The sequence below is a fragment of the Miscanthus floridulus genome, chromosome 11, assembly GCF_019320115.1.
Source record: "Miscanthus floridulus cultivar M001 chromosome 11, ASM1932011v1, whole genome shotgun sequence".
Lineage (NCBI taxonomy): Eukaryota > Viridiplantae > Streptophyta > Magnoliopsida > Poales > Poaceae > Miscanthus > Miscanthus floridulus.
The window spans coordinates 4591304-4609811 of NC_089590.1; the positions used below are offsets into that span (position 1 = coordinate 4591304).

Below are 18508 nucleotides of genomic sequence, written 5' to 3' on the forward strand. Positions count from 1 at the left end.
CTTCCCTATCGCAATGGCCGGCGAAGCCGCTTTCCTAAATTCGGTAGATATAGGTCACCTCATGTCGATTCACTACCTCTCTAGCTCTTCCTATGAGTCATCTAGCCACCTAACCTTACCTCACCTTAACTCGTGTCACGCCGAGCTCCAATTTCGGAGTTTTCCCTCTGTCATGCCATTAAGGTCGGACTCGGCCGTGGACGAGGACAGTCACCCACCACACCAGTCCACCTGCCTCACGAGCTTCTCCTCCACCTCCACTTCACCTTGTGTGCCTTGCTTGCACCTCTACCACCTCACCATAGCTGTTGACGTGGCTATGCCCTTATTCGCTGACCGTTCCCTCAACCGTCACCATAGTCGTGATCGGGGTAAGCTGGGGTTGCTCATGCACAAGCCAATAGCTACGCGGTGGTCTAGGATGCTTGGTACAGCCGTGCCACCGTCGCACATGTCCGCTCACCATGGCCACTACTCCCGTAAGCTCCGCTGCTCCCGTAACTTCATCTAGTGTAGGCGCTAGGACCGTAGATGCGAGTTGGACCGCTAGCGGGGCCGCTGCATGCCTTAATTGGCCGGTGTGACCATCCATTACTGTGCCCGCCAGTGCCAACACACGTAGGGGTGGCCGAGAGCCTTGCCGTTGTAAAGAGGAGAAAGATCCAAGGGTTTCGTTGCAAAGTTGTTGTCTGTAGAAATAGTAACATGGACTGTAGGTTGGTTTGCTCATAGTCCAAGGGCATTTTTGCAAGAGTAAAAGCACGCGTGGGCTTCCTCGCCATGGGCCGCATCACGCTCGCACGCACGTGCGCATTTCATCGCATGGGACGAGTGGGCCGAAATCAGTTTAGCTTTTTCGTGAAGAATAGAAATAGCTTTTCATTTGTATTTCTGAGCTAAACTTTGGTAAATCATATAAAATCATGGTGGTATCCAAAAATTGTGAAACCAATTTTGTTAGGTTCTGAAAATTGTGCTCTATCTGTTGGTGCATTTAGTTCATGCTTATATGTGTTGACCTTATGAGCTATTAAATCATTTAAGAGTGCTTAATATTATTAGGTTAAATATTGTAGGAATTTTTGTGGCAGAATGATGATAGCTTTAGATTTGAAAATTTTACAGTAGCTTCATGGTATTATTATGTGCTCACTGTAATTTTTGTAGCTTTAGAATAGACTTAACATAAGGGTAGCTAAATGTTCTTTGTTTCAAATATACATTAAATCATTAGTAGAAATAAAGATATATTCTTCATTAGTAAAGTTAGGTGTTTGTTAGTTGAACCCAACACTTTACTTGACGAAGATGATAGTTAGCTTAGTATCTTAGTCATTAGAGCTAGCTTAGTAGTTTACCATGTGTATTCTTAATTTAGGAGCTGTTGTTGCTAAAATACTAAGTGTTGCATCATCATCGCATGCATATAGAGAACAAGTTGGCAGAGATCGTGACCATCGGAGACCACAAGTTTGAGGAGGTGATTGAGGAGTACGAGGAGGAGATCCTTGTGTAGGAGGAGGTCCCAGAGCCGCCACTGACTGACTGAGCTGACACCGCGCCTACCCAAGGCAAGCCCTGGTGCATAACCCTTATTTTGAATGATCACTGGATATATATATATGTGATGTGCATTTACGTTACAGGATTTATATTGAAACTACATGCATAGATATACCTACCTAGGAGTCCTACTAGCATAGGTCGAGTAGTTGCTATGCTTAGGCTATCCATAGCGTGAGTAACCTATCGTTACTCACAATAGGTGATTATTATTATCACTCTCATGATAAAATGGTGAAAGGAAATGGAGACCAGGCAGGGATATGGTACGGGTATTGGTGGGTGTAAGAGGTTGTGTCCCGCGGCCAACGGGGCATAGCTTGGTTACACTGCTTTCCCTGTCTGTGTCGGTTAAGGACCGGTCATTGCATTGGATTCTAGTCAGGTCACAGACTTATTATCCTGAGCACATACTTGTTTATGGGAGTAGGGAAGGCTCATTGCTCACTTGTCGTAGGTGGAGGTCTAAGCACCACACTGAGTCTGGGACTCAGGAGTGAGGGCTTGGAGTCCAAGTTTGGATGGGACCTAGACCCCTTGACAGGAGAGTGGTGGGTTGGTCCTATTGTGCCTGGGGTACAAGCGGGGCATGTGTTTCAGGGTACCCAGCTTGGCTACATTGATTCACTGAATCACCGTATAATATGATACGACTTGTCTACGATCTAGCACCGTAGTAAGAACTAGAAGATGAAAAGGTGGTGAAATGGATCAGATTGCTCAACACTTGCTTGAAAGTAGAATAGGTGCTTACATAGAATTGTTAGCTAATGAACTAATCATGACTGCTAATAAAACACATACATAAGGATTCACTACTAGTGTTGCTTTTTGCAAAAAGAAAACCTAGCAAACCATAAAGCTTATCATATCCTTTGAAGTTGGGAAATTATTCCCACTAGTCGGGTAAGTGCTGCGAGTACATTGTGTACTCAGGGTTTATTTACCCCTGTTGCAGGTGCATCTTGAGGTGTAGTTATTGAGTGGAGGATTCTTCTAGTGGGCACAGACGGATCCTTGTATTTTATCGCTAGATGTTTATTTCAATTCCGTTGTTTAAATTCCGCACTCCGAACTTGGTATTGTAATAATGTATTTCTCAGAACTCTTGATGTATGAAATGGACTAAGTATTGTAAACTCATTCTCATTTTTGGATCCTGGACGAAAAACGTCGATTGTTTGAGTTCTCCCATGGGGTGTGCTCGACGGGACCGTCCGATGTAGCTTGCTTTCGGAGTGCTTAGTGTCTAGTGGAAGACGAGCGCCTCTGGAAGCGTGCTATTTCGGGCAGTTCTACCATAGTGTCGGCCGAACGTCCACGCTGCACTCTGTTTCCCACGCGTGCCTGCACTCCACACCCGTGCGCCAGCCCGCCCCCACCTGCGCCTGCGTTTCAAGCTCCCACTCCGGGCTTGGTCCGCCCGACCGCGCGCGGGGACCGCTCGCGCCCACTCTGCTTCTCACATGCATTGTAACATGTGCAACACCTGATCTACTTTAATTTTGAAACATCCAGATGCAACGCTTAGTAACATACATTTGAGGACAGATGATGAAACACTTGAAAAATGCGTATGAAACATTTGCAAAAACACATGAAAAATATTTGAAACCATTGCAAACATATGCAATATTAAGATAAAACACTTGCAACATGTGTGAAATATTTGCAACATCCAGGTGAACACACTTGCAATATATGTATGAAAAAACTGATGAAACATTGGGAACATAAACTTGCAACATATGTGTACAACTATTGCAACATATGCATCATCCCGATCTCTTCTGCAACATTCATATGAAACACTTGCAATATACCTATTAAATATCTGAAACACTTAAAACATATGCTTGCAACATGCGTTTTTCACCCTTCTTCCGAATGACGCAGAGCAGAGCGAGGAATGGCCGGTTCCGGCTAGCTGGCGGCTGAGGATGGTGCATGGCCTGGCAGCAGCCAGCTGCGCTTGCACCTACCAGCAACAACCCCCTATCCTAGCCTCTTGGCCACACACGGCGGCCGGCGCCTGCGTGGTGGTCTATGAGCGCAGTGGAGAGGAAGGAAAGCGGGCATCTGTGAGTTACACGGGTGGCATCTTGCGATGGGGCGCAGTAGCATCTTGCTGGGGCGCTTGTTGTGGAGCAGCGGAATCCGAGGCACGGAGAGGCGAGAGTCGCGCGTGGTGATGTGTGCTCTCATATGAGCAGGTAGCAACTGCGTTTCCCATCTAGAGGAAGGAGAAGTGGAGCTGACGTTTAGGCCCGCGTGTAAGAGAGAGTGAGGGAATAAGTGGGGTAGTCGGTTGGGCTGCTGGCCACTTGGCCTAGGCAGAGGGAGCGAGCGCGGAGCGGTCTATCTGGATGGACGGAAGGACGCCCGCTTTGTAGCATTACCGTAAAATGTAAACAAACAATAGAAGTTCATGTTCAATATCTGTAATTAACAAAAATTACTTATCTTTACATGTCTTTTCTATTTATTCATTTTCTAACCCAATATGGATATATATGGATTGTCTAAAATATAATTGCTATTGAGCACCCAATGCTCTAAATACTGTTTAGAGCGCCGGCGGAGTGCCGCCCAGCTCTAACGAACACCCAATCAGTCTAACCGTATCTACCCGACCCCAAAGCGGATCCGACCATTCTAGATTAATTTAATAGCATAGTCATAAATTTGCTTCCAATTGATTAGCACATCAGCATGTAAGCTGTGCACTCCAACATCTAGTAATAGTAATATTTATCGTTTCTTAGTGTCAATTCTCAATATTTTCTTCTGACTATAACCATTTTACTACTACAACTGCTAACTTTGATTGTACAAATTAAACCAGGTGTGTGGGAATGTACACTTTTAGAGTAGCAATTTAAAATGACTATGACTACTACTACGGCTACCACCACCATGTATTATCTTATCTAACTAAACCGTTTATTAGTAGTAATTTTAAATGTTGTTTATCCACATTATTATCTTACTATTTCAAATCTTAGTTTCTGGTAGTACAAGCAAGGTGGCATGGGAATGTAACATTGTACCAGTAATTTAAGCTAGAGATTTACAATTGACTAATTTCCCGATTATAAGAAAATTACTTCTAGACAAAGGAGCTATATAAGAAAATTACTACTAGTAGAGAAATGAACTCAATAAAAGTAATTTTATGGTGTTTCTCTTTCTTTCATACATATATATAAAAAATACTCTTGTTGCACGACAAGCAAGCAGCAGCAAGCTATGGTGGATGTTGATTTATTCGTAGATTATTTAAACTTGCACCTAGAACCAGCTGATTTATAGTTAAACAAAGTGCTTCTTCCTAATCCATTTGAAAGGCTGTGTGCTTTTTCCCTGTTGTTTTGGAATGCTTTGTATTAGTATGTTCCAGTTGCTCTTCGTTTAGGGCCTGTTTGGTTCTTTAGTCCATTGACTAAAGTTTTAGTCCACTTTTAGTCTATGGACTAAAGTACTGTTTGGTTACTTGAACTAGTATGGACTAAAAGTAATAAATGTTGTGGTAGGATGACTCATTTACCCCTGCCCTGTTGTCCCAGACGATCTGAAGGTCCTGGCGCCAAGACCACGCTACTGGCGCCAAAACAGTGGAGAAAAGCCAAAACATGGTGTCACGGATGCGCGTGCATATTTTTTTAAAGAGTCCAAAAATGGCTGGCGCCTAAATCGTTACCCCTCCTGCTTCCTTCTATTTTCATACACATCATACACATCTTCATACGCATTGGAAAATATGTTCATACAAAATTTCATACACATTCAAACACTCATACAAATGAAGAAAATTGTCCATACAACAGTAGCACACAGCAAATATAACATCACCATTAAACAGTAGGCATCTATGATCTATTGAACAACCCATCGGCTATCCAATCACGAAATTGATTCATGGTTTGATCTTGATCTCTATGACGTGTATTAGATACTTGAGAAGATGATGCTTCCTGAGAGTGGAACAAAGTTCTCATCACTATCAACCAAATCAAAGTCTTCATCCCCCAAATAACTATCTCGAATGAAATTGTGTAGTGCCATGCACGCAATAATTATTTGACTTTGCTTTGGCGTAGGATAACTAGGTAGGTCAAGCAATATCCTCCACTTCATCTTTAAAACTCCAAATGACCTCTCAATGACATTACGAAGTGAAGAATGTGCATAATTAAATCATTCTTTTTTGCCTCTTGGCATTGGTCGTTGTCTAAACTCCGGGATATGGTACTTAGTTCCCTTGTACGGTGCAAGATAACCCGGTCGGTTTGGGTAACCCGAGTCAACAAGGTAGAATTTTCCTACACATTAAAGTCAAATGGTTTAAGCAAGTCACATGCCAAGTATTGCAATAATGAGACAACATAGAAAAGAAAAAGTCAATACCTTCAGGTGGATGCGGAAATTTGTCTCCAAACTTGTCAATGGCATCTTTGAATACCCTCATATCATGTACTGATCTCGGCCATCCCGCCACGACAAAAGTAAACCTCATATCAAAGTCGCATATAGCCATCACATTTTGACTTGTATATCCATGTCATCCCGTATGTTGTACTACCTTGCTAGTTGGTACTACAACAGGGATATGTGTCCCGTCTATTGCTCCAATGCAACTGTCAAAGAACGGTGTGAAGCGAGGGGATTGCAATCTAGGATGGACTGTCCTAAAGTGTGGGTCCTTTGGCTTAATGATATCAACTGCTAGCTTGGTCACACTCTGTAGAACTTTATCAAACTTCCTACATACTGTCTCTAGTGACCTTGTGAAACGATCTTTAGCTTGTCAGCAATCTGTATCCCGTAATGTTTATAAGATGCATTCACAAAAATACTCAGCATCACATTCATCTAGCATTCAGAAGTTGTGGCTAGCATTCACAAAAAAACTAAAAATAGCTAGCATTCAGAAGCATGACAAAAATATTAAGCATCACATTCATCTAGCATCCAGAAGTTGTGGCTAGCATTCACAAAAATACTCAAAATAGCTAGCATTCAGAAGCATGACAAAAATACTCAGCATTAGCATTCATCTACAGGGAACAGGTCGAAGTTGTGGCTTACCCCCTGGGACTCTTCATCATCATCCTCACCGGTGCCAATTTCCTGTGGATGGTCGAAGTTGTGGCCGCCACCGCGTCCACCAACTCTACCTCCCCCACGGGTCCCCCCCCCTCTACCTCCGTAGCTACCAATAGCTCCACCATGTCCTTGTCCTCTGCCTCCGGTAGATCCGGCGGACCTCGCCCGGCGACCTCCATGAGCTCCGCCACGACCAAGTCCTCTGCCTGCAGGGGCACGAGGAGGAAGAGGATAGTTCACTCCATCATCCCCGGCCTGGAGGAACTCCTGGTATGAGTCTAGGTTGGGGAACACGTCGGCCTGCGAGTTCAAGTCGAGGTTTTCCATGTGCTGGTGGGGAGCGGAGTGGCTGCGAGCTGGCTACAAGGTGAAGGGCCCGAAATCATATTCATCGCCGGCGTCCTGGGAGGGGAGGAAGCTTCGGGTACCTTGCGATGAAGAACCTTGAGAGAAAAATTCATGGTAGATGTCCATGGTGTTGGGGAGGGCCGGGATGAGGTCGGTCCGGCGTGGGGAGGTAAGGAGGCCATGGATCCAGCGTTGGGAGGGGCTTGAGTGGTGGATCAGGTAGGGGGAAGAAGGATGCGGTGGGGGGTGGCCGGACCTGGATCCTGTACTTGCGTCGGGAGCAGGGGTGGGGAGGAGCAGCAGGAAAAGCGGGGAAATGGGAGGGGGAGCGGCCGGCGAGAGCGGGGAAGGTGCCGGCGGGCGGGAGCTGGCGACGGCGATGAGGGGACAGACGGGCGTGGTGGGAAAAACACCGCTGCGGAAGGTGGCGGCGCAGGGACCAGAGATGGGGAGGAGCGCCGGGGAAACAGGAGGGGGACCAGAGTTGGCGCGGGGTTGGGGGTGGGGAACGAGTGCAGTAATGACATGGGCAGGGGAGTGAAAGAGATCTTTAGTCCAGTTTTTTGGACTAAAGGACTAAAGGACTTTAGTCTAGTTTTAGTCCTTGTGTTTGGCATTTTAGTTGGACTAAAGTATAGATTTTAGTCAAAAACCTCTAGTCTATAGGAGTCCCCGGCGTAGCTGGCGATATCCGAACACCGACGAGTCCCCAGCATAGCTAGCGATGTCTAAGCACCGAGGAGTACCCGCCGTAGCTGGCGACGTCTCCGAGCACCGAGGAGCTCCCGACATAGCTGGCGATGTCCGAGCACCGAGGAGCCCCCGATGTAGCTGGTGATGTCCGAGCACCGAGGAGGCCCTGGCGTAGCTGGTGACGTCCGAGCACCGAGGAGCTCCCGGCGTAGCTGGTGATTTCCGAGCACCGAGGAGTCCCCGGCGTAGCTGGCGATGTCTAAGCACCGAGGAATCCTTGGCGTTGCCGGCAACGTCCGAGCACCGAGGAGTCCCCGACGTAGCTAGCGATGTACAAGCATCGAGGAGTCCTCGGCGTAGCTGGCGACGTCCGAGCACCGAGGAGCTCCCTGGCGTAGCTGGCGATTTGCGAACATCGAGGAGTTCCCGGCGTAGCTGACGATGTCCGAGCATCGAGGAGTCCCGGGCATAGCTGGCGACGTTCGAGCACAGAGGAGTACCCGGCATAGCTGGCAACGTCTGAGCACCGAGGAGTCCCCGGCGTAGCTGGCGATGTCCGAGCACCGAGGAGTCCCCAGCGTAGCTGGTGATGTCCGAACACCGAGGAGTTCCCGGCGTAGCTGGCATTGTCCAAGAAACGAAGGAGTCTTCGATGTAGCTGGCGATGTCCAAACACCGAGGAGTTTCCAGCGTAGTTGGCGACGTCTGAGCACTGAGGAGTTCCCAGCGTAGCTGGCGACGTTCGAGCACCGAGGTGCCCCCTGCGTAGCTGACGATGTCCGCAAGGTGAAGTGTGCCCACTTAGTTCTCGAGCACGAAGAATTCGAGCGTCAAGGAGCCTCGATGTAGCTAGCGATGTCGGAGCACCGAGGAGCCCCCAGCGTAGCTGATGATGAAGCACGAGCGACTGAATAGTCCGGTCAACTGGTCGGCGGCAAAGTGAGCATTGAGTAGAAATGACCGGTGAACAGTCCTGATCAACTGGTCGGTGACAAAGTCTATGAACCTAGCGGTCCGACTAGTTGATCGGTGGAGAAGTCCAAGCACCAGGTGGTCCGATCACCTGGACGATAATCCTGCAATACAAATATGTAGAACGGGTAGTACATGATGTAGAAATATATGAACTCCGAACACGAAATAGCGTATGTAGCTCGGCAATCAGTTGGTGTGAAGATATATTTATATTTAATACAAAACATCAGATTAGTTAGTGTGTAGCTGAGTCTCCAGACCTAGCTAACCTGTTAACCATAACGCGGAGTGCGGAGCCTGTGTGTGTATAAGAAGAACAAAGCGTCGCTACGAAACCATTGCCGACCACCTAAAATGCAGAGGGCAGACGCTCATGCACGTGTAGGGAGGAGCCTGGGACAGGGCCGTCTCTAGGACATCCGAGCATCAACATGACTGTTAGGGGATTTACCGTAGACTTAGCTATATGTCATCTTTAAGATGATATACATGATAGAAAATTGTTTGAAGAGCAAACATAGAGAAAACAGCTCGGAGAAACATTATGGCGATATACGAAGATTGGAGAATATTTAAAAAAATATTAAAGCGCGACTTAGCTTTAGACAGAATGTCTGATCGGCGGCGTATGAGCACTTGACGGGCGGTAAGTTGTTGGTGAAGACGAACTCGGAGATGGTTTCAAGATCAGATCTGCTGTTGCAGGTGTTGATGTGGTCGGCGTAGAATCATGACGTAGCCTGACGGAGTGCACTCGCCTGGTAGCAGCATGTATGTTGCCCTTGTGTGTTGACTGTCGGGTTATGAATGAGTAGTAGCCGATCGATCGTTTCGGATTTGGGAGCCCCCGAGCATCAGCTTAGTCATCGTCCCGAGTAGGAGGTTGTTGACAAGTAAACCAGTCGACCGACAGGCACGTCGAGCACTCGGAACGGTGATCCTTCTTGGTTTGCTTGCTGACCGATGGCACCTTGGTGTCTGAGCGTTTAGGTCAAGTTTGGGCGTGTAGCATGTTGTGCATGCATGCACACGTATATGCTAGTTGCCCCTTGATTATATTAAATTACTTGCAAGGCCTGTACACGCTTCTTGTTTGCTCGTAATCAGAGGAACGTCTTGATGGACGAAACCTTGACTTAGAAATTCCAGTGTCGATGCAGTGTTGGAGATGGAGGTGGCGTTGTAGTCCGACTTGTGCTCTGATTTTGATACTTGGCTTTAGATCGGATCTGGTTCATATCGTCAATGTCTACATACACTGCTAGAGAACAGACTTTAGAACGATGTCCCAATTTGGCATTAGCCTCGGCATTTTTTGCCCCCGGGACTAAAGGACCCTTTAGTCCCGGTTGGTAATACCAACCGGGACTAAAGCTCCCTGCCCAACGGTCGTCCGCGGGATAGGGATCTTTAGTCCCGGCTGGTATTACCAACCGGGACTAAAGGTTTACCTTTAGTCCCGGTTGGTAATACCAACCGGGACTAAAGCTTTTAGTCCTGGTTTGGGTGATGCCCCGGGAATAAATATTAATCTTTAGTCCCGGTTTGGCCCCCTAACCGGGACTAATTATCCCGGCCTATAATTCAGCTCATTTCTTCCTCCCCGAGCCCGAGCCATTCCATTCAAACTCACTGCCTCTGTTCTTCAGCTTGCTGTTGTTCTTGCTCTCTCCCCCTCCATTGGTGTTGCTCTTCGATTTTGGAGGTAACAAACATAATCCTCTTATGTTTTATCAGTAGCTTATCTCATTTTGCGATGTAGATGCATGTGTAACTTTATATGTTGGACTTTATTATGATTTTATATGTCATTTTTAGCTCAAAATCACATGATGATTTGCATATATGTTTGGATAAACAAAAGTTAAATTAGTTCATCAAAATCACGCCTCGCTCGTCCTCGCTGGAGCACGCGCCATCCTCGTCCCCGGTGGCTTACGTGATCTTAGAATTAATTTTTCCATGAAATGAAAAACTTAGAAAATTGTTAGAAAATTGTAGAAAATCCGTACTAGTTGAACTTGCGGACCGTGTTCAGCTCGGCAAGCATGTTCTCTGCCGAGCGGTAACGGACATCAAGGAGGAGCTTTGATTCTACGAGGGAGAGCGGCAACGGTCGTGGAAGACCGTGTTCCCTTTCTCGTAGAATCGGAGCTCTTCCTTGGCCAAGTACGGTGCCGTCCGGTGGAGAAATGCTCGCCGAGATGATCACGTAAGCAAGGTCAACTAGTATGGATGGTTATTTATTGAAACATGTTTTTGAGCTATAATTTGATGGATATTTGATAACTTCAGACCTACAAATGTCATCTACAAATGTTACTATCCTCGGCAACCTAAACGCCCGCGAGCTCGCCGATATCGAGCAGGTCACTTAGAATTATTTTTTCCATGAAATGAAATACTTAGAAATCATGCCTTTTATTTTTTAGAATTAAATTTTCCATGAAATGAAAAACTTAGAAAATAGTTAGAAAATTGTAGAAAATCCGTACTAGTTGAACTTGCGGACCGTGTTCAGGTCGGCGAGCATGTTCTCTGCCGAGCGGTAACGGACGTCAAGGAGGAGCTTTGATTCTACGAGGGAGAGCGGCAACGGTCGTGGAAGACCGTGTTCCCTTTCTCGTAGAATCGGAGCTCTTCCTTGGCCAAGTACGGTGCCGTCCGGTGGAGAAATGCTCGCCGAGATGATCACGTAAGCAAGGTCAACTAGTACGGATGGTTATTTATTGAAACATGTTTTTGAGCTATAATTTGATGGATATTTGATAATTTCAGACCTACAAATGTCATCTACAAATGTTACTATCCTCGGCAACCTAAACGTCCGCGAGCTCGCCGATATCCAGCAGGTCACTTAGAATTATTTTTTCCATGAAATGAACTACTTAGAAATCATGCCTTTTATTTTTTAGAATTAAATTTTCCATGAAATGAAAAACTTAGTAAATAGTTAGAAAATTACAGAAAATCCGTACTAGTTGAACTTGCGGACCGTGTTCAGCTCGGCCAACATGTTCTCTGCCGAGCGGTAATGGACGTCAAGGAGGAACTTTGATTCTACGAGGGAGAGCAGCAACGGTCGTGGAAGACCGTGTTCCCTTTCTTGTAGAATCGGAGCTCTTCCTAGACCAAGTACGGTGCCGTCCGGTGGAGAAATGCTGGCCAAGATGATCACGTAAGCAAGGTCAACTAGTATGGATGGTTATTTATTGAAATATGTGAAATCCGTACTAGTTTTGTTTAAATATATCATTTTAGAAAATATGAAATTTACACTAGTTTGCAAAAATAAGTATAGAAAGTAGATGACAACCGGTACCGGATCCTCGGCCTCTCGTTCGGTTGCGAAACGACTGAGGCCAGAACTCCCTCTCATTATCTGTGGCAAGTGTAAGCAGAAGATTGTGATGGAGTACCGAGTCAAGAGACAGGGACCCAACAAGGGTCATGTTTTCTACAAGTGCCCGGATCGCGATGTGAGTTTCTTACGCATTTTATAATTATGGCTAATTGACCTGCTTTTCTTGAATATTTTTTACTAAATATTTTTTGGCTTTAATTTCAGTGGGAGGGCAATGGATGCAATGGTTGGTACTGGGAGGAAGATTATGATACATACGTGCAGAATTTGGGTGCGCTTAGGCTGCTGATGATGAGGCAGTGAGCCAGCAGGAGAAGCTTATTGATATTCAACAGAAGAATGATTTGTCTGTTTTAGTTGCGTACGATCACGAAATAATTATGTTACTGAAGTGCATTGTAGTTTTAGTTTGTTTAGTGATAGTTGGATTGCTTACAGTTGTAGCCAGGCTTAGTTAATTAATCAACCGTGTGTGTCATCTATGTTGTGTAATAAAATACTTCATTATGTTTAAGGTTTTCATAATTTGTCGTGTAATACAGATTATGTCACGCTATTTGATGTATAATGCCGATCGCCGCTCCCAAGACTTTATTGAGGACGTGCACTATTTCTTAGGTGTGGCCGAGGCAAATAAGCGGGATGGTTTCATGTGCTGTCCATGTGCCATATGTAAGAATTTAAAGGAATATTCAAGCTCAATGAGTCTTCATTCACATTTGCTTAAGTCAGGTTTCATGTCAAACTATATATGTTGGACTAAGCATGGAGAAAGCGGGGTCATGATGGAAGAAGGTGAAGGAGAAGATTTAGACATTGATGACATTATTGCTCAGTATGCTGCCTTTGATGATACTACAATGGGGAGAGATGAAGAAGAGGTAGCGGCAGAAGATGATCTCGGTGATGCTCTTGGCGATGCCATTCGTGATGCACAACAAGAATGCGAAAGTGAAAAAGAGAAAGTTAAGTTCGAGCGCATGCTTGAGGATCATAGGAAGTTGCTATACCCGACAGCCGAAGAGGGGCAAAAAAAACTGGGTACAACACTGGAATTGCTACAGTGGAAGGCAAAGAATGGTATATCCGACAAGGCATTTAGGAATTTATTGAACCTCATAAAGAAGATGCTTCCGAAGCCAAATGAATTGCCCACCACTACGTACAAAGCAAAAAAGGTTGTCTGCCCTTTGGGATTAAAAATCCAGAAGATACATGCATGTCCTAATGACTGCATCCTCTACCATGGCAATGAATACGAGAATTTGGATGAATGCTCGGTATGTAAAGCAGCGCGGTATAATATCAGGCGCGATGATCCTGGTGACGTCGAGGGTGAACAACGTCCTAGAAAGAAAATCCCTGCCAAGGTTATGTGGTATGCTCCTATAATACCATGCTTAAAACGTTTGTTCAGAAATAAAGACCATGCAAAGTTGTTGCGGTGGCATAAAGAAGACCGTAAGGTAGACAATATGCTGAGACACCTAGCTGATGGGTTCCAGTGGAGAGCGATAGACAGGGAATTTCTAGAGTTTGCAAATGAGGCTAGAAACTTAAGGTTTGCCTTAAGTACAGATGGTATGAATCCTTTTGGGGAGCAGAGCACTAGTCATAGCACTTGGCTAGTTACTCTATGTATCTACAACCTTCCTCCATGGTTATGCATGAAGCGGAAGTTCATTATGATACCGATCCTCATCCAAGGTCCGAGGCAACCTGGCAACGACATTGATGTCTATCTAAAGCCATTAGTTGAAGAACTTCTAGTTTTATGGAACAAACCAGGTGTACATGTCTGGGATGAGTACAAACAAGAACACTTTGACCTACGAGCAATGTTGTTCGTAACAATCAATGATTGGCCTGCTTTAAGTAATCTTTCAGGTCAGACAAACAAAGGATATAATGCATGCACACATTGTTTTGATGACCTTGACAGTATATATTTGAAAAGATGTCGAAAGGTGGTGTACCTTGGCCATCGTCGATTCCTTCCTTTGAATCACCAAGTAAGAAAGAAAGGTAAGCATTTTAAAGGTAAGCTAGACCACCGGAAGAAGCCTCATAACTGAACCGGAGAAGATGTACTCGCAATGGTCAAGGATGTGAAAGTAGTATTTGGAAAGGGACAAGGCAGCGAATCTGTTCCCAAAGATGCTAAGGGACACGCACCCATGTGGAAGAAGAAGTCCATCTTTTGGGAGCTACCCTATTAGCAAGTCCTAGAGGTCCGCAACGCAATCGACGTGATGCACCTGACAAAGAATCTTTGTGTGAACCTGTTAGGATTCATGGGTGTGTACGGGAAGCCAAAGGATTCACTTGAAGCATGCCAGGACTTGTAGGGCATGAAAGAACAAGACAACCTTCATCCAGAGAAGACAGATGATGGACGTCATTACTTAAGTCCTGCTAGCTACACGCTTAGCAAAGAAGAGAGGGACAACATGTTCGAATGTCTAAGTAGCATCAAGGTCCCATCGGGATTCTCCTCCAATATAAAGGGTATAATAAATGTGCCAGAGAAGAAATTCCTAAACTTAAAGTCCCACGACTGCCACGTGCTTATGATGCAATTGCTTCCAGTTGCTTTAAGAGGAATTCTATCTCCACATGTACGTCGAGCCACCGTGAAGCTATGTGCATTCCTCAATGCAATTTCTCAGAAGGTGTCGACGAAATATGGTCGGCAGTCTACCTAGGGGTATGCCCAAGGTAGTAGATTGTCGGCAGACAGATGCGCAAGCTACAAACAAGACGGTGACGCAAGACAGACATGAGGTTTTATCTAGGTTCGGCCGCCAAGAAGGCGTAATACCTACGTACTGCGTCTGATTTGTATTGTTGTATGTCAATGAGAGATGTTTTTTAGAGGGGTCCCCTACCCACCTTATATAGTCCGGGAGCAGGGTTTTAGATCTGGAAACTAATCCTAGCCAGTTACAATTGCCATATGTGACCGGATAAGGATTCCTATTCTAACCGACCAGGATCTTGCCTGTTCGCCAAATCTACCTTGACTCCTTGCGCGGGACTCCAAATAGGTTGGCCGAGCCACGCGTCATCTTTTGGTGGACCGGACTCACTGATCCGGGCCGGCCCAAGCTTAGCCGTAAGGGTATAGGGGTTAATACCCCCACAGCTAGTCCCCGAGCACCATGTATTATACTACGACACGCCATTTTAACCTTCTCCGACAAGTAAGGCTTGAGTCCTTGACATCTCTGACCACCGTTGTTGCCGGAGAAGTAGGTTGTCCGAAAAATGTATGGTGCTCTTAAGAAAAAAGAAAAAGATTTCTGTCCTGGGAAGTGTGCCCACTTGTATTTCTGAACAGAAATGTAAGTGCGTCTTGAAGCGTAGCGCCCTTGATCATCAGAGGCATAGGAGTCAAAAAACAAACACATTCACCACAAGGTGAAGTGTGCCCACTTAGTCCCCAAGCCTGGTAGTAGGTGACGTAGGCACGTGGTGCCAGGGTCTAAAAAGAATTCCCAGTTAAGTTGAGAACCCAAGTGTCATACAAGCAATATGAGATGCACCGGCAGGTGCATCGTACCGATGTAGTCCCCGAGCTTGCTGGAAGGTGAAGTATGAGCCTTGTAGCAAGGTCTAAATAAATGTCTCTCAACTGTATGTGAGTACAAATCACATGTAGTCGAGGAAAGCAATCTCCGAGCAGTGGTCAGGACAGTCCCTGAGCATGATAGTAATCCGTACAATCAGTCAAAGCATAAGGGTCGATTAAATAAACACATTCACCGCAAGGTGAAGTGTGTCCACTTAGTCCCCGAGCCTGGTAGTAGGTGACGTAGGCACGTGGTGCCAGGGTCTAAAAAGAAGAATTTCCATTGAAGTTAAGAATCCAATCATCGTGCAGGCGATATGAGATGCGCCGGCAGGTGCATCGTACCGATGTAGTCCCCGAGCTTGCTGGAAGGCGAAGTATGAGCCTTGTAGCAAGGTCTAAATAAATGTCTCTCAACTGTATGTGAGTACAAATCACATGTAGTTGAGGAAAGCAATCTCCGAGCAGTGGTCGGGATAGTCCCTGAGCACATTAATAGCCAGAGCAATCCCCGAACACGGCAGCAGTCGGAGCAGTCCCCGAGCACAGCAGTGGTCTAGGTGGTTCCCGAGCACGGCAGTGGTCTGGGCAGTCCCCGAGCACAGGCAGTGGTCTGGGCAATCCCTGAGCACGGCAGTGGTTTGGTCCATCATTGGGCACAAGACATGCAGCGAAAGGAAAAAGAACGCCGCTTGTATTATTATTTGGTGTATTTATTTATCTCCTTACTCTGTCAAGTACAAACTACCACATCTGGTCAAAAAGTAGATGGATATAACACGTCACTCTGCCTTATTGCTCTTTCTGGCAAACAGTCGCTTGGCACCTGTATGGAGGTGCATCAGTGTGGGCCCTCTCACACTATCAACGAAGAGGCGCGTACACTGGTAACGAAGGGGCGCGTTTATTGGCGTAGATCTCAAGGTTGTGAAAACAACCATCTACACCACGTGCGCACGTCTCCCAAGAATCTCGGGCAGACGAAATGACGGAGCTCTTGGTTATTTATAATATAGAACTGGTAAGTTACTTTTTACTGATCCCCATTGTCATTCGCCGCCGCAACCTTCTTCTTCCTCTTGCCGAACCCTATTCCTCCGAAAATCATCACCAATCCCCCCACCACCGCATCCACCCCCTTAGTAAGGACAGATTAATGGTGAAGAGAGAGACCCAGAAGAAAGGCAGAGTCATGGCGAAGGAGTGGTGGAAGTTAAGGAGCAATGAGTAGACCGTCGAAGACCTCGTTGCCATGGGAGTGCTCCACAACAAGGCACTTGCGGGATGGCATGCGTCGGAAGGAGAAAGCTTCCCCGATCCACAACCAGGTGAGATTGTGGTTTTCGAGGATTTCTTCAAACGGGGTTTTGGGGTTCCAGTGCACCCTTTCCTTCAGGGTCTCTGCTTGTATTACGAGATTGGGATTTGCAATCTGCATCCCAACTCGATTCTTCTTGTCTCCACCTTCATCCATCTTTGCGAGGCCTATGGTGGCTTCCAGCCCCATTTTGACCTCTTTCGCCATCTGTTCTATCTGCGGAAGAAAGGGAGCGGCTGGCTCAAAGATAGCCGGAGGCGTCTACCTCAATCTGCGTGATAGTATGAAGGCCCAGTACTTGCACTGCCCCTGGAACACCTCGCTGGACGAATGGTACAAGAAGTGGTTCTACATCCGTGAAGAGCCGAACACAATCACCCTGTGCGACGTGGGGTTGATCCCGGAGAAGAAGAACAGCTGGTCGGAGAAACCCGACCACTTGGAGCAGATCGCAGAACTGCTCGGGATGATCCCGTGGGGAAAGCTGGATGGTCCAAGTGTGGTCAGGAACTTCATCAGCCAAAGGATCCAGCCCTACCAGAAGAGGGTACATCCTGGCTTCGAGTACTAGGGGAGCGCAGATCCAACGAGGACCAGGAAAGAGGCGCTCGACAAGATAGAAGTCAAGGCCAGGATTGGGGAGCTATTCAACCTAGCCGATCCCAATTATGTCAGGTTAAATGACATCGAGCATGCCTTCAAGCTAGCCCGACCTCCCCCAAAGGTAAATGATGCTTCCTTGTACCTGTAGAATCATGTTGTAACAAGAAATTGACGGTTGTCTCCTTTATGTTTCCTAGAGTAATGGTCATGACTAGGCAGCAGTGTTCGTGTCTCCGCCCCCTGGTGTGGATTGGCCACAAGTTGCCGGCCCAGCCGCCCAGACTAGTGCTAGGACCAAAGACGTCCACTAGGCGGCACTCAAAGTTGTGGAGGATGCATCGGCCAGAGCTGCTGGCAAGTGGCCAGCTGCCAACAAACGTCGCCAGGCCATCTTCCCCCTTTTAGACGACGAAACAGAGGATGCGGACATCTTCCAACTCAGTCCCTCGAAAGAGGAGGAGACAAATGGGGTCGACGGAGCAGGGTGGCTCCTCTGTGCCAGCAGTGATCGCATCACCGACCACTTCAACACAGAGGACAAGCGGGGGAAGTGTCGAGCACCAAACCCCGGCACCAGTACTGGTCATGGAAAAAGACCCGGTGGACCCGCCGAGCATGTGGAGCAGGCACGATCGAAGAGACGCTCCTTCACCACGTCATTCCGTGCTTCCAAGCTGTAAGTATCTATAACTTTGATGTAAGCTTATAATTTGTATTGAATACTATTGTCTTCTAAACTTTTCCCTGGTATATTAGGTCGGCGTCCACCGAAAATCCCAACCAGCTAGCCGGGTGTAGCACGGCTTCGCTAGTACTGGCGGAAAGAACTGCTCAGCAGCCGGTTGTGGAGGAACCTGTAGAAGAAATTCCACCGGAACCTCAGCAGACGAGCGGTCAGACGTCAGTCCCTGAGCAGCTGGTCGAGAAGACAGCCGAGCAAAGTACAAGTGCTCCAAGCACTAACCCT

At 46.6% G+C, this 18508-nt stretch overlaps 1 pseudogene; it reads right to left on the reverse strand.

Moving 5' to 3' along the window:
- Positions 1-5511: 5511 nt before the first annotated feature.
- On the reverse strand, positions 5512-6100 carry LOC136491568 (protein ALP1-like; annotated as a pseudogene).
- Positions 6101-18508: the final 12408 nt, after the last annotated feature.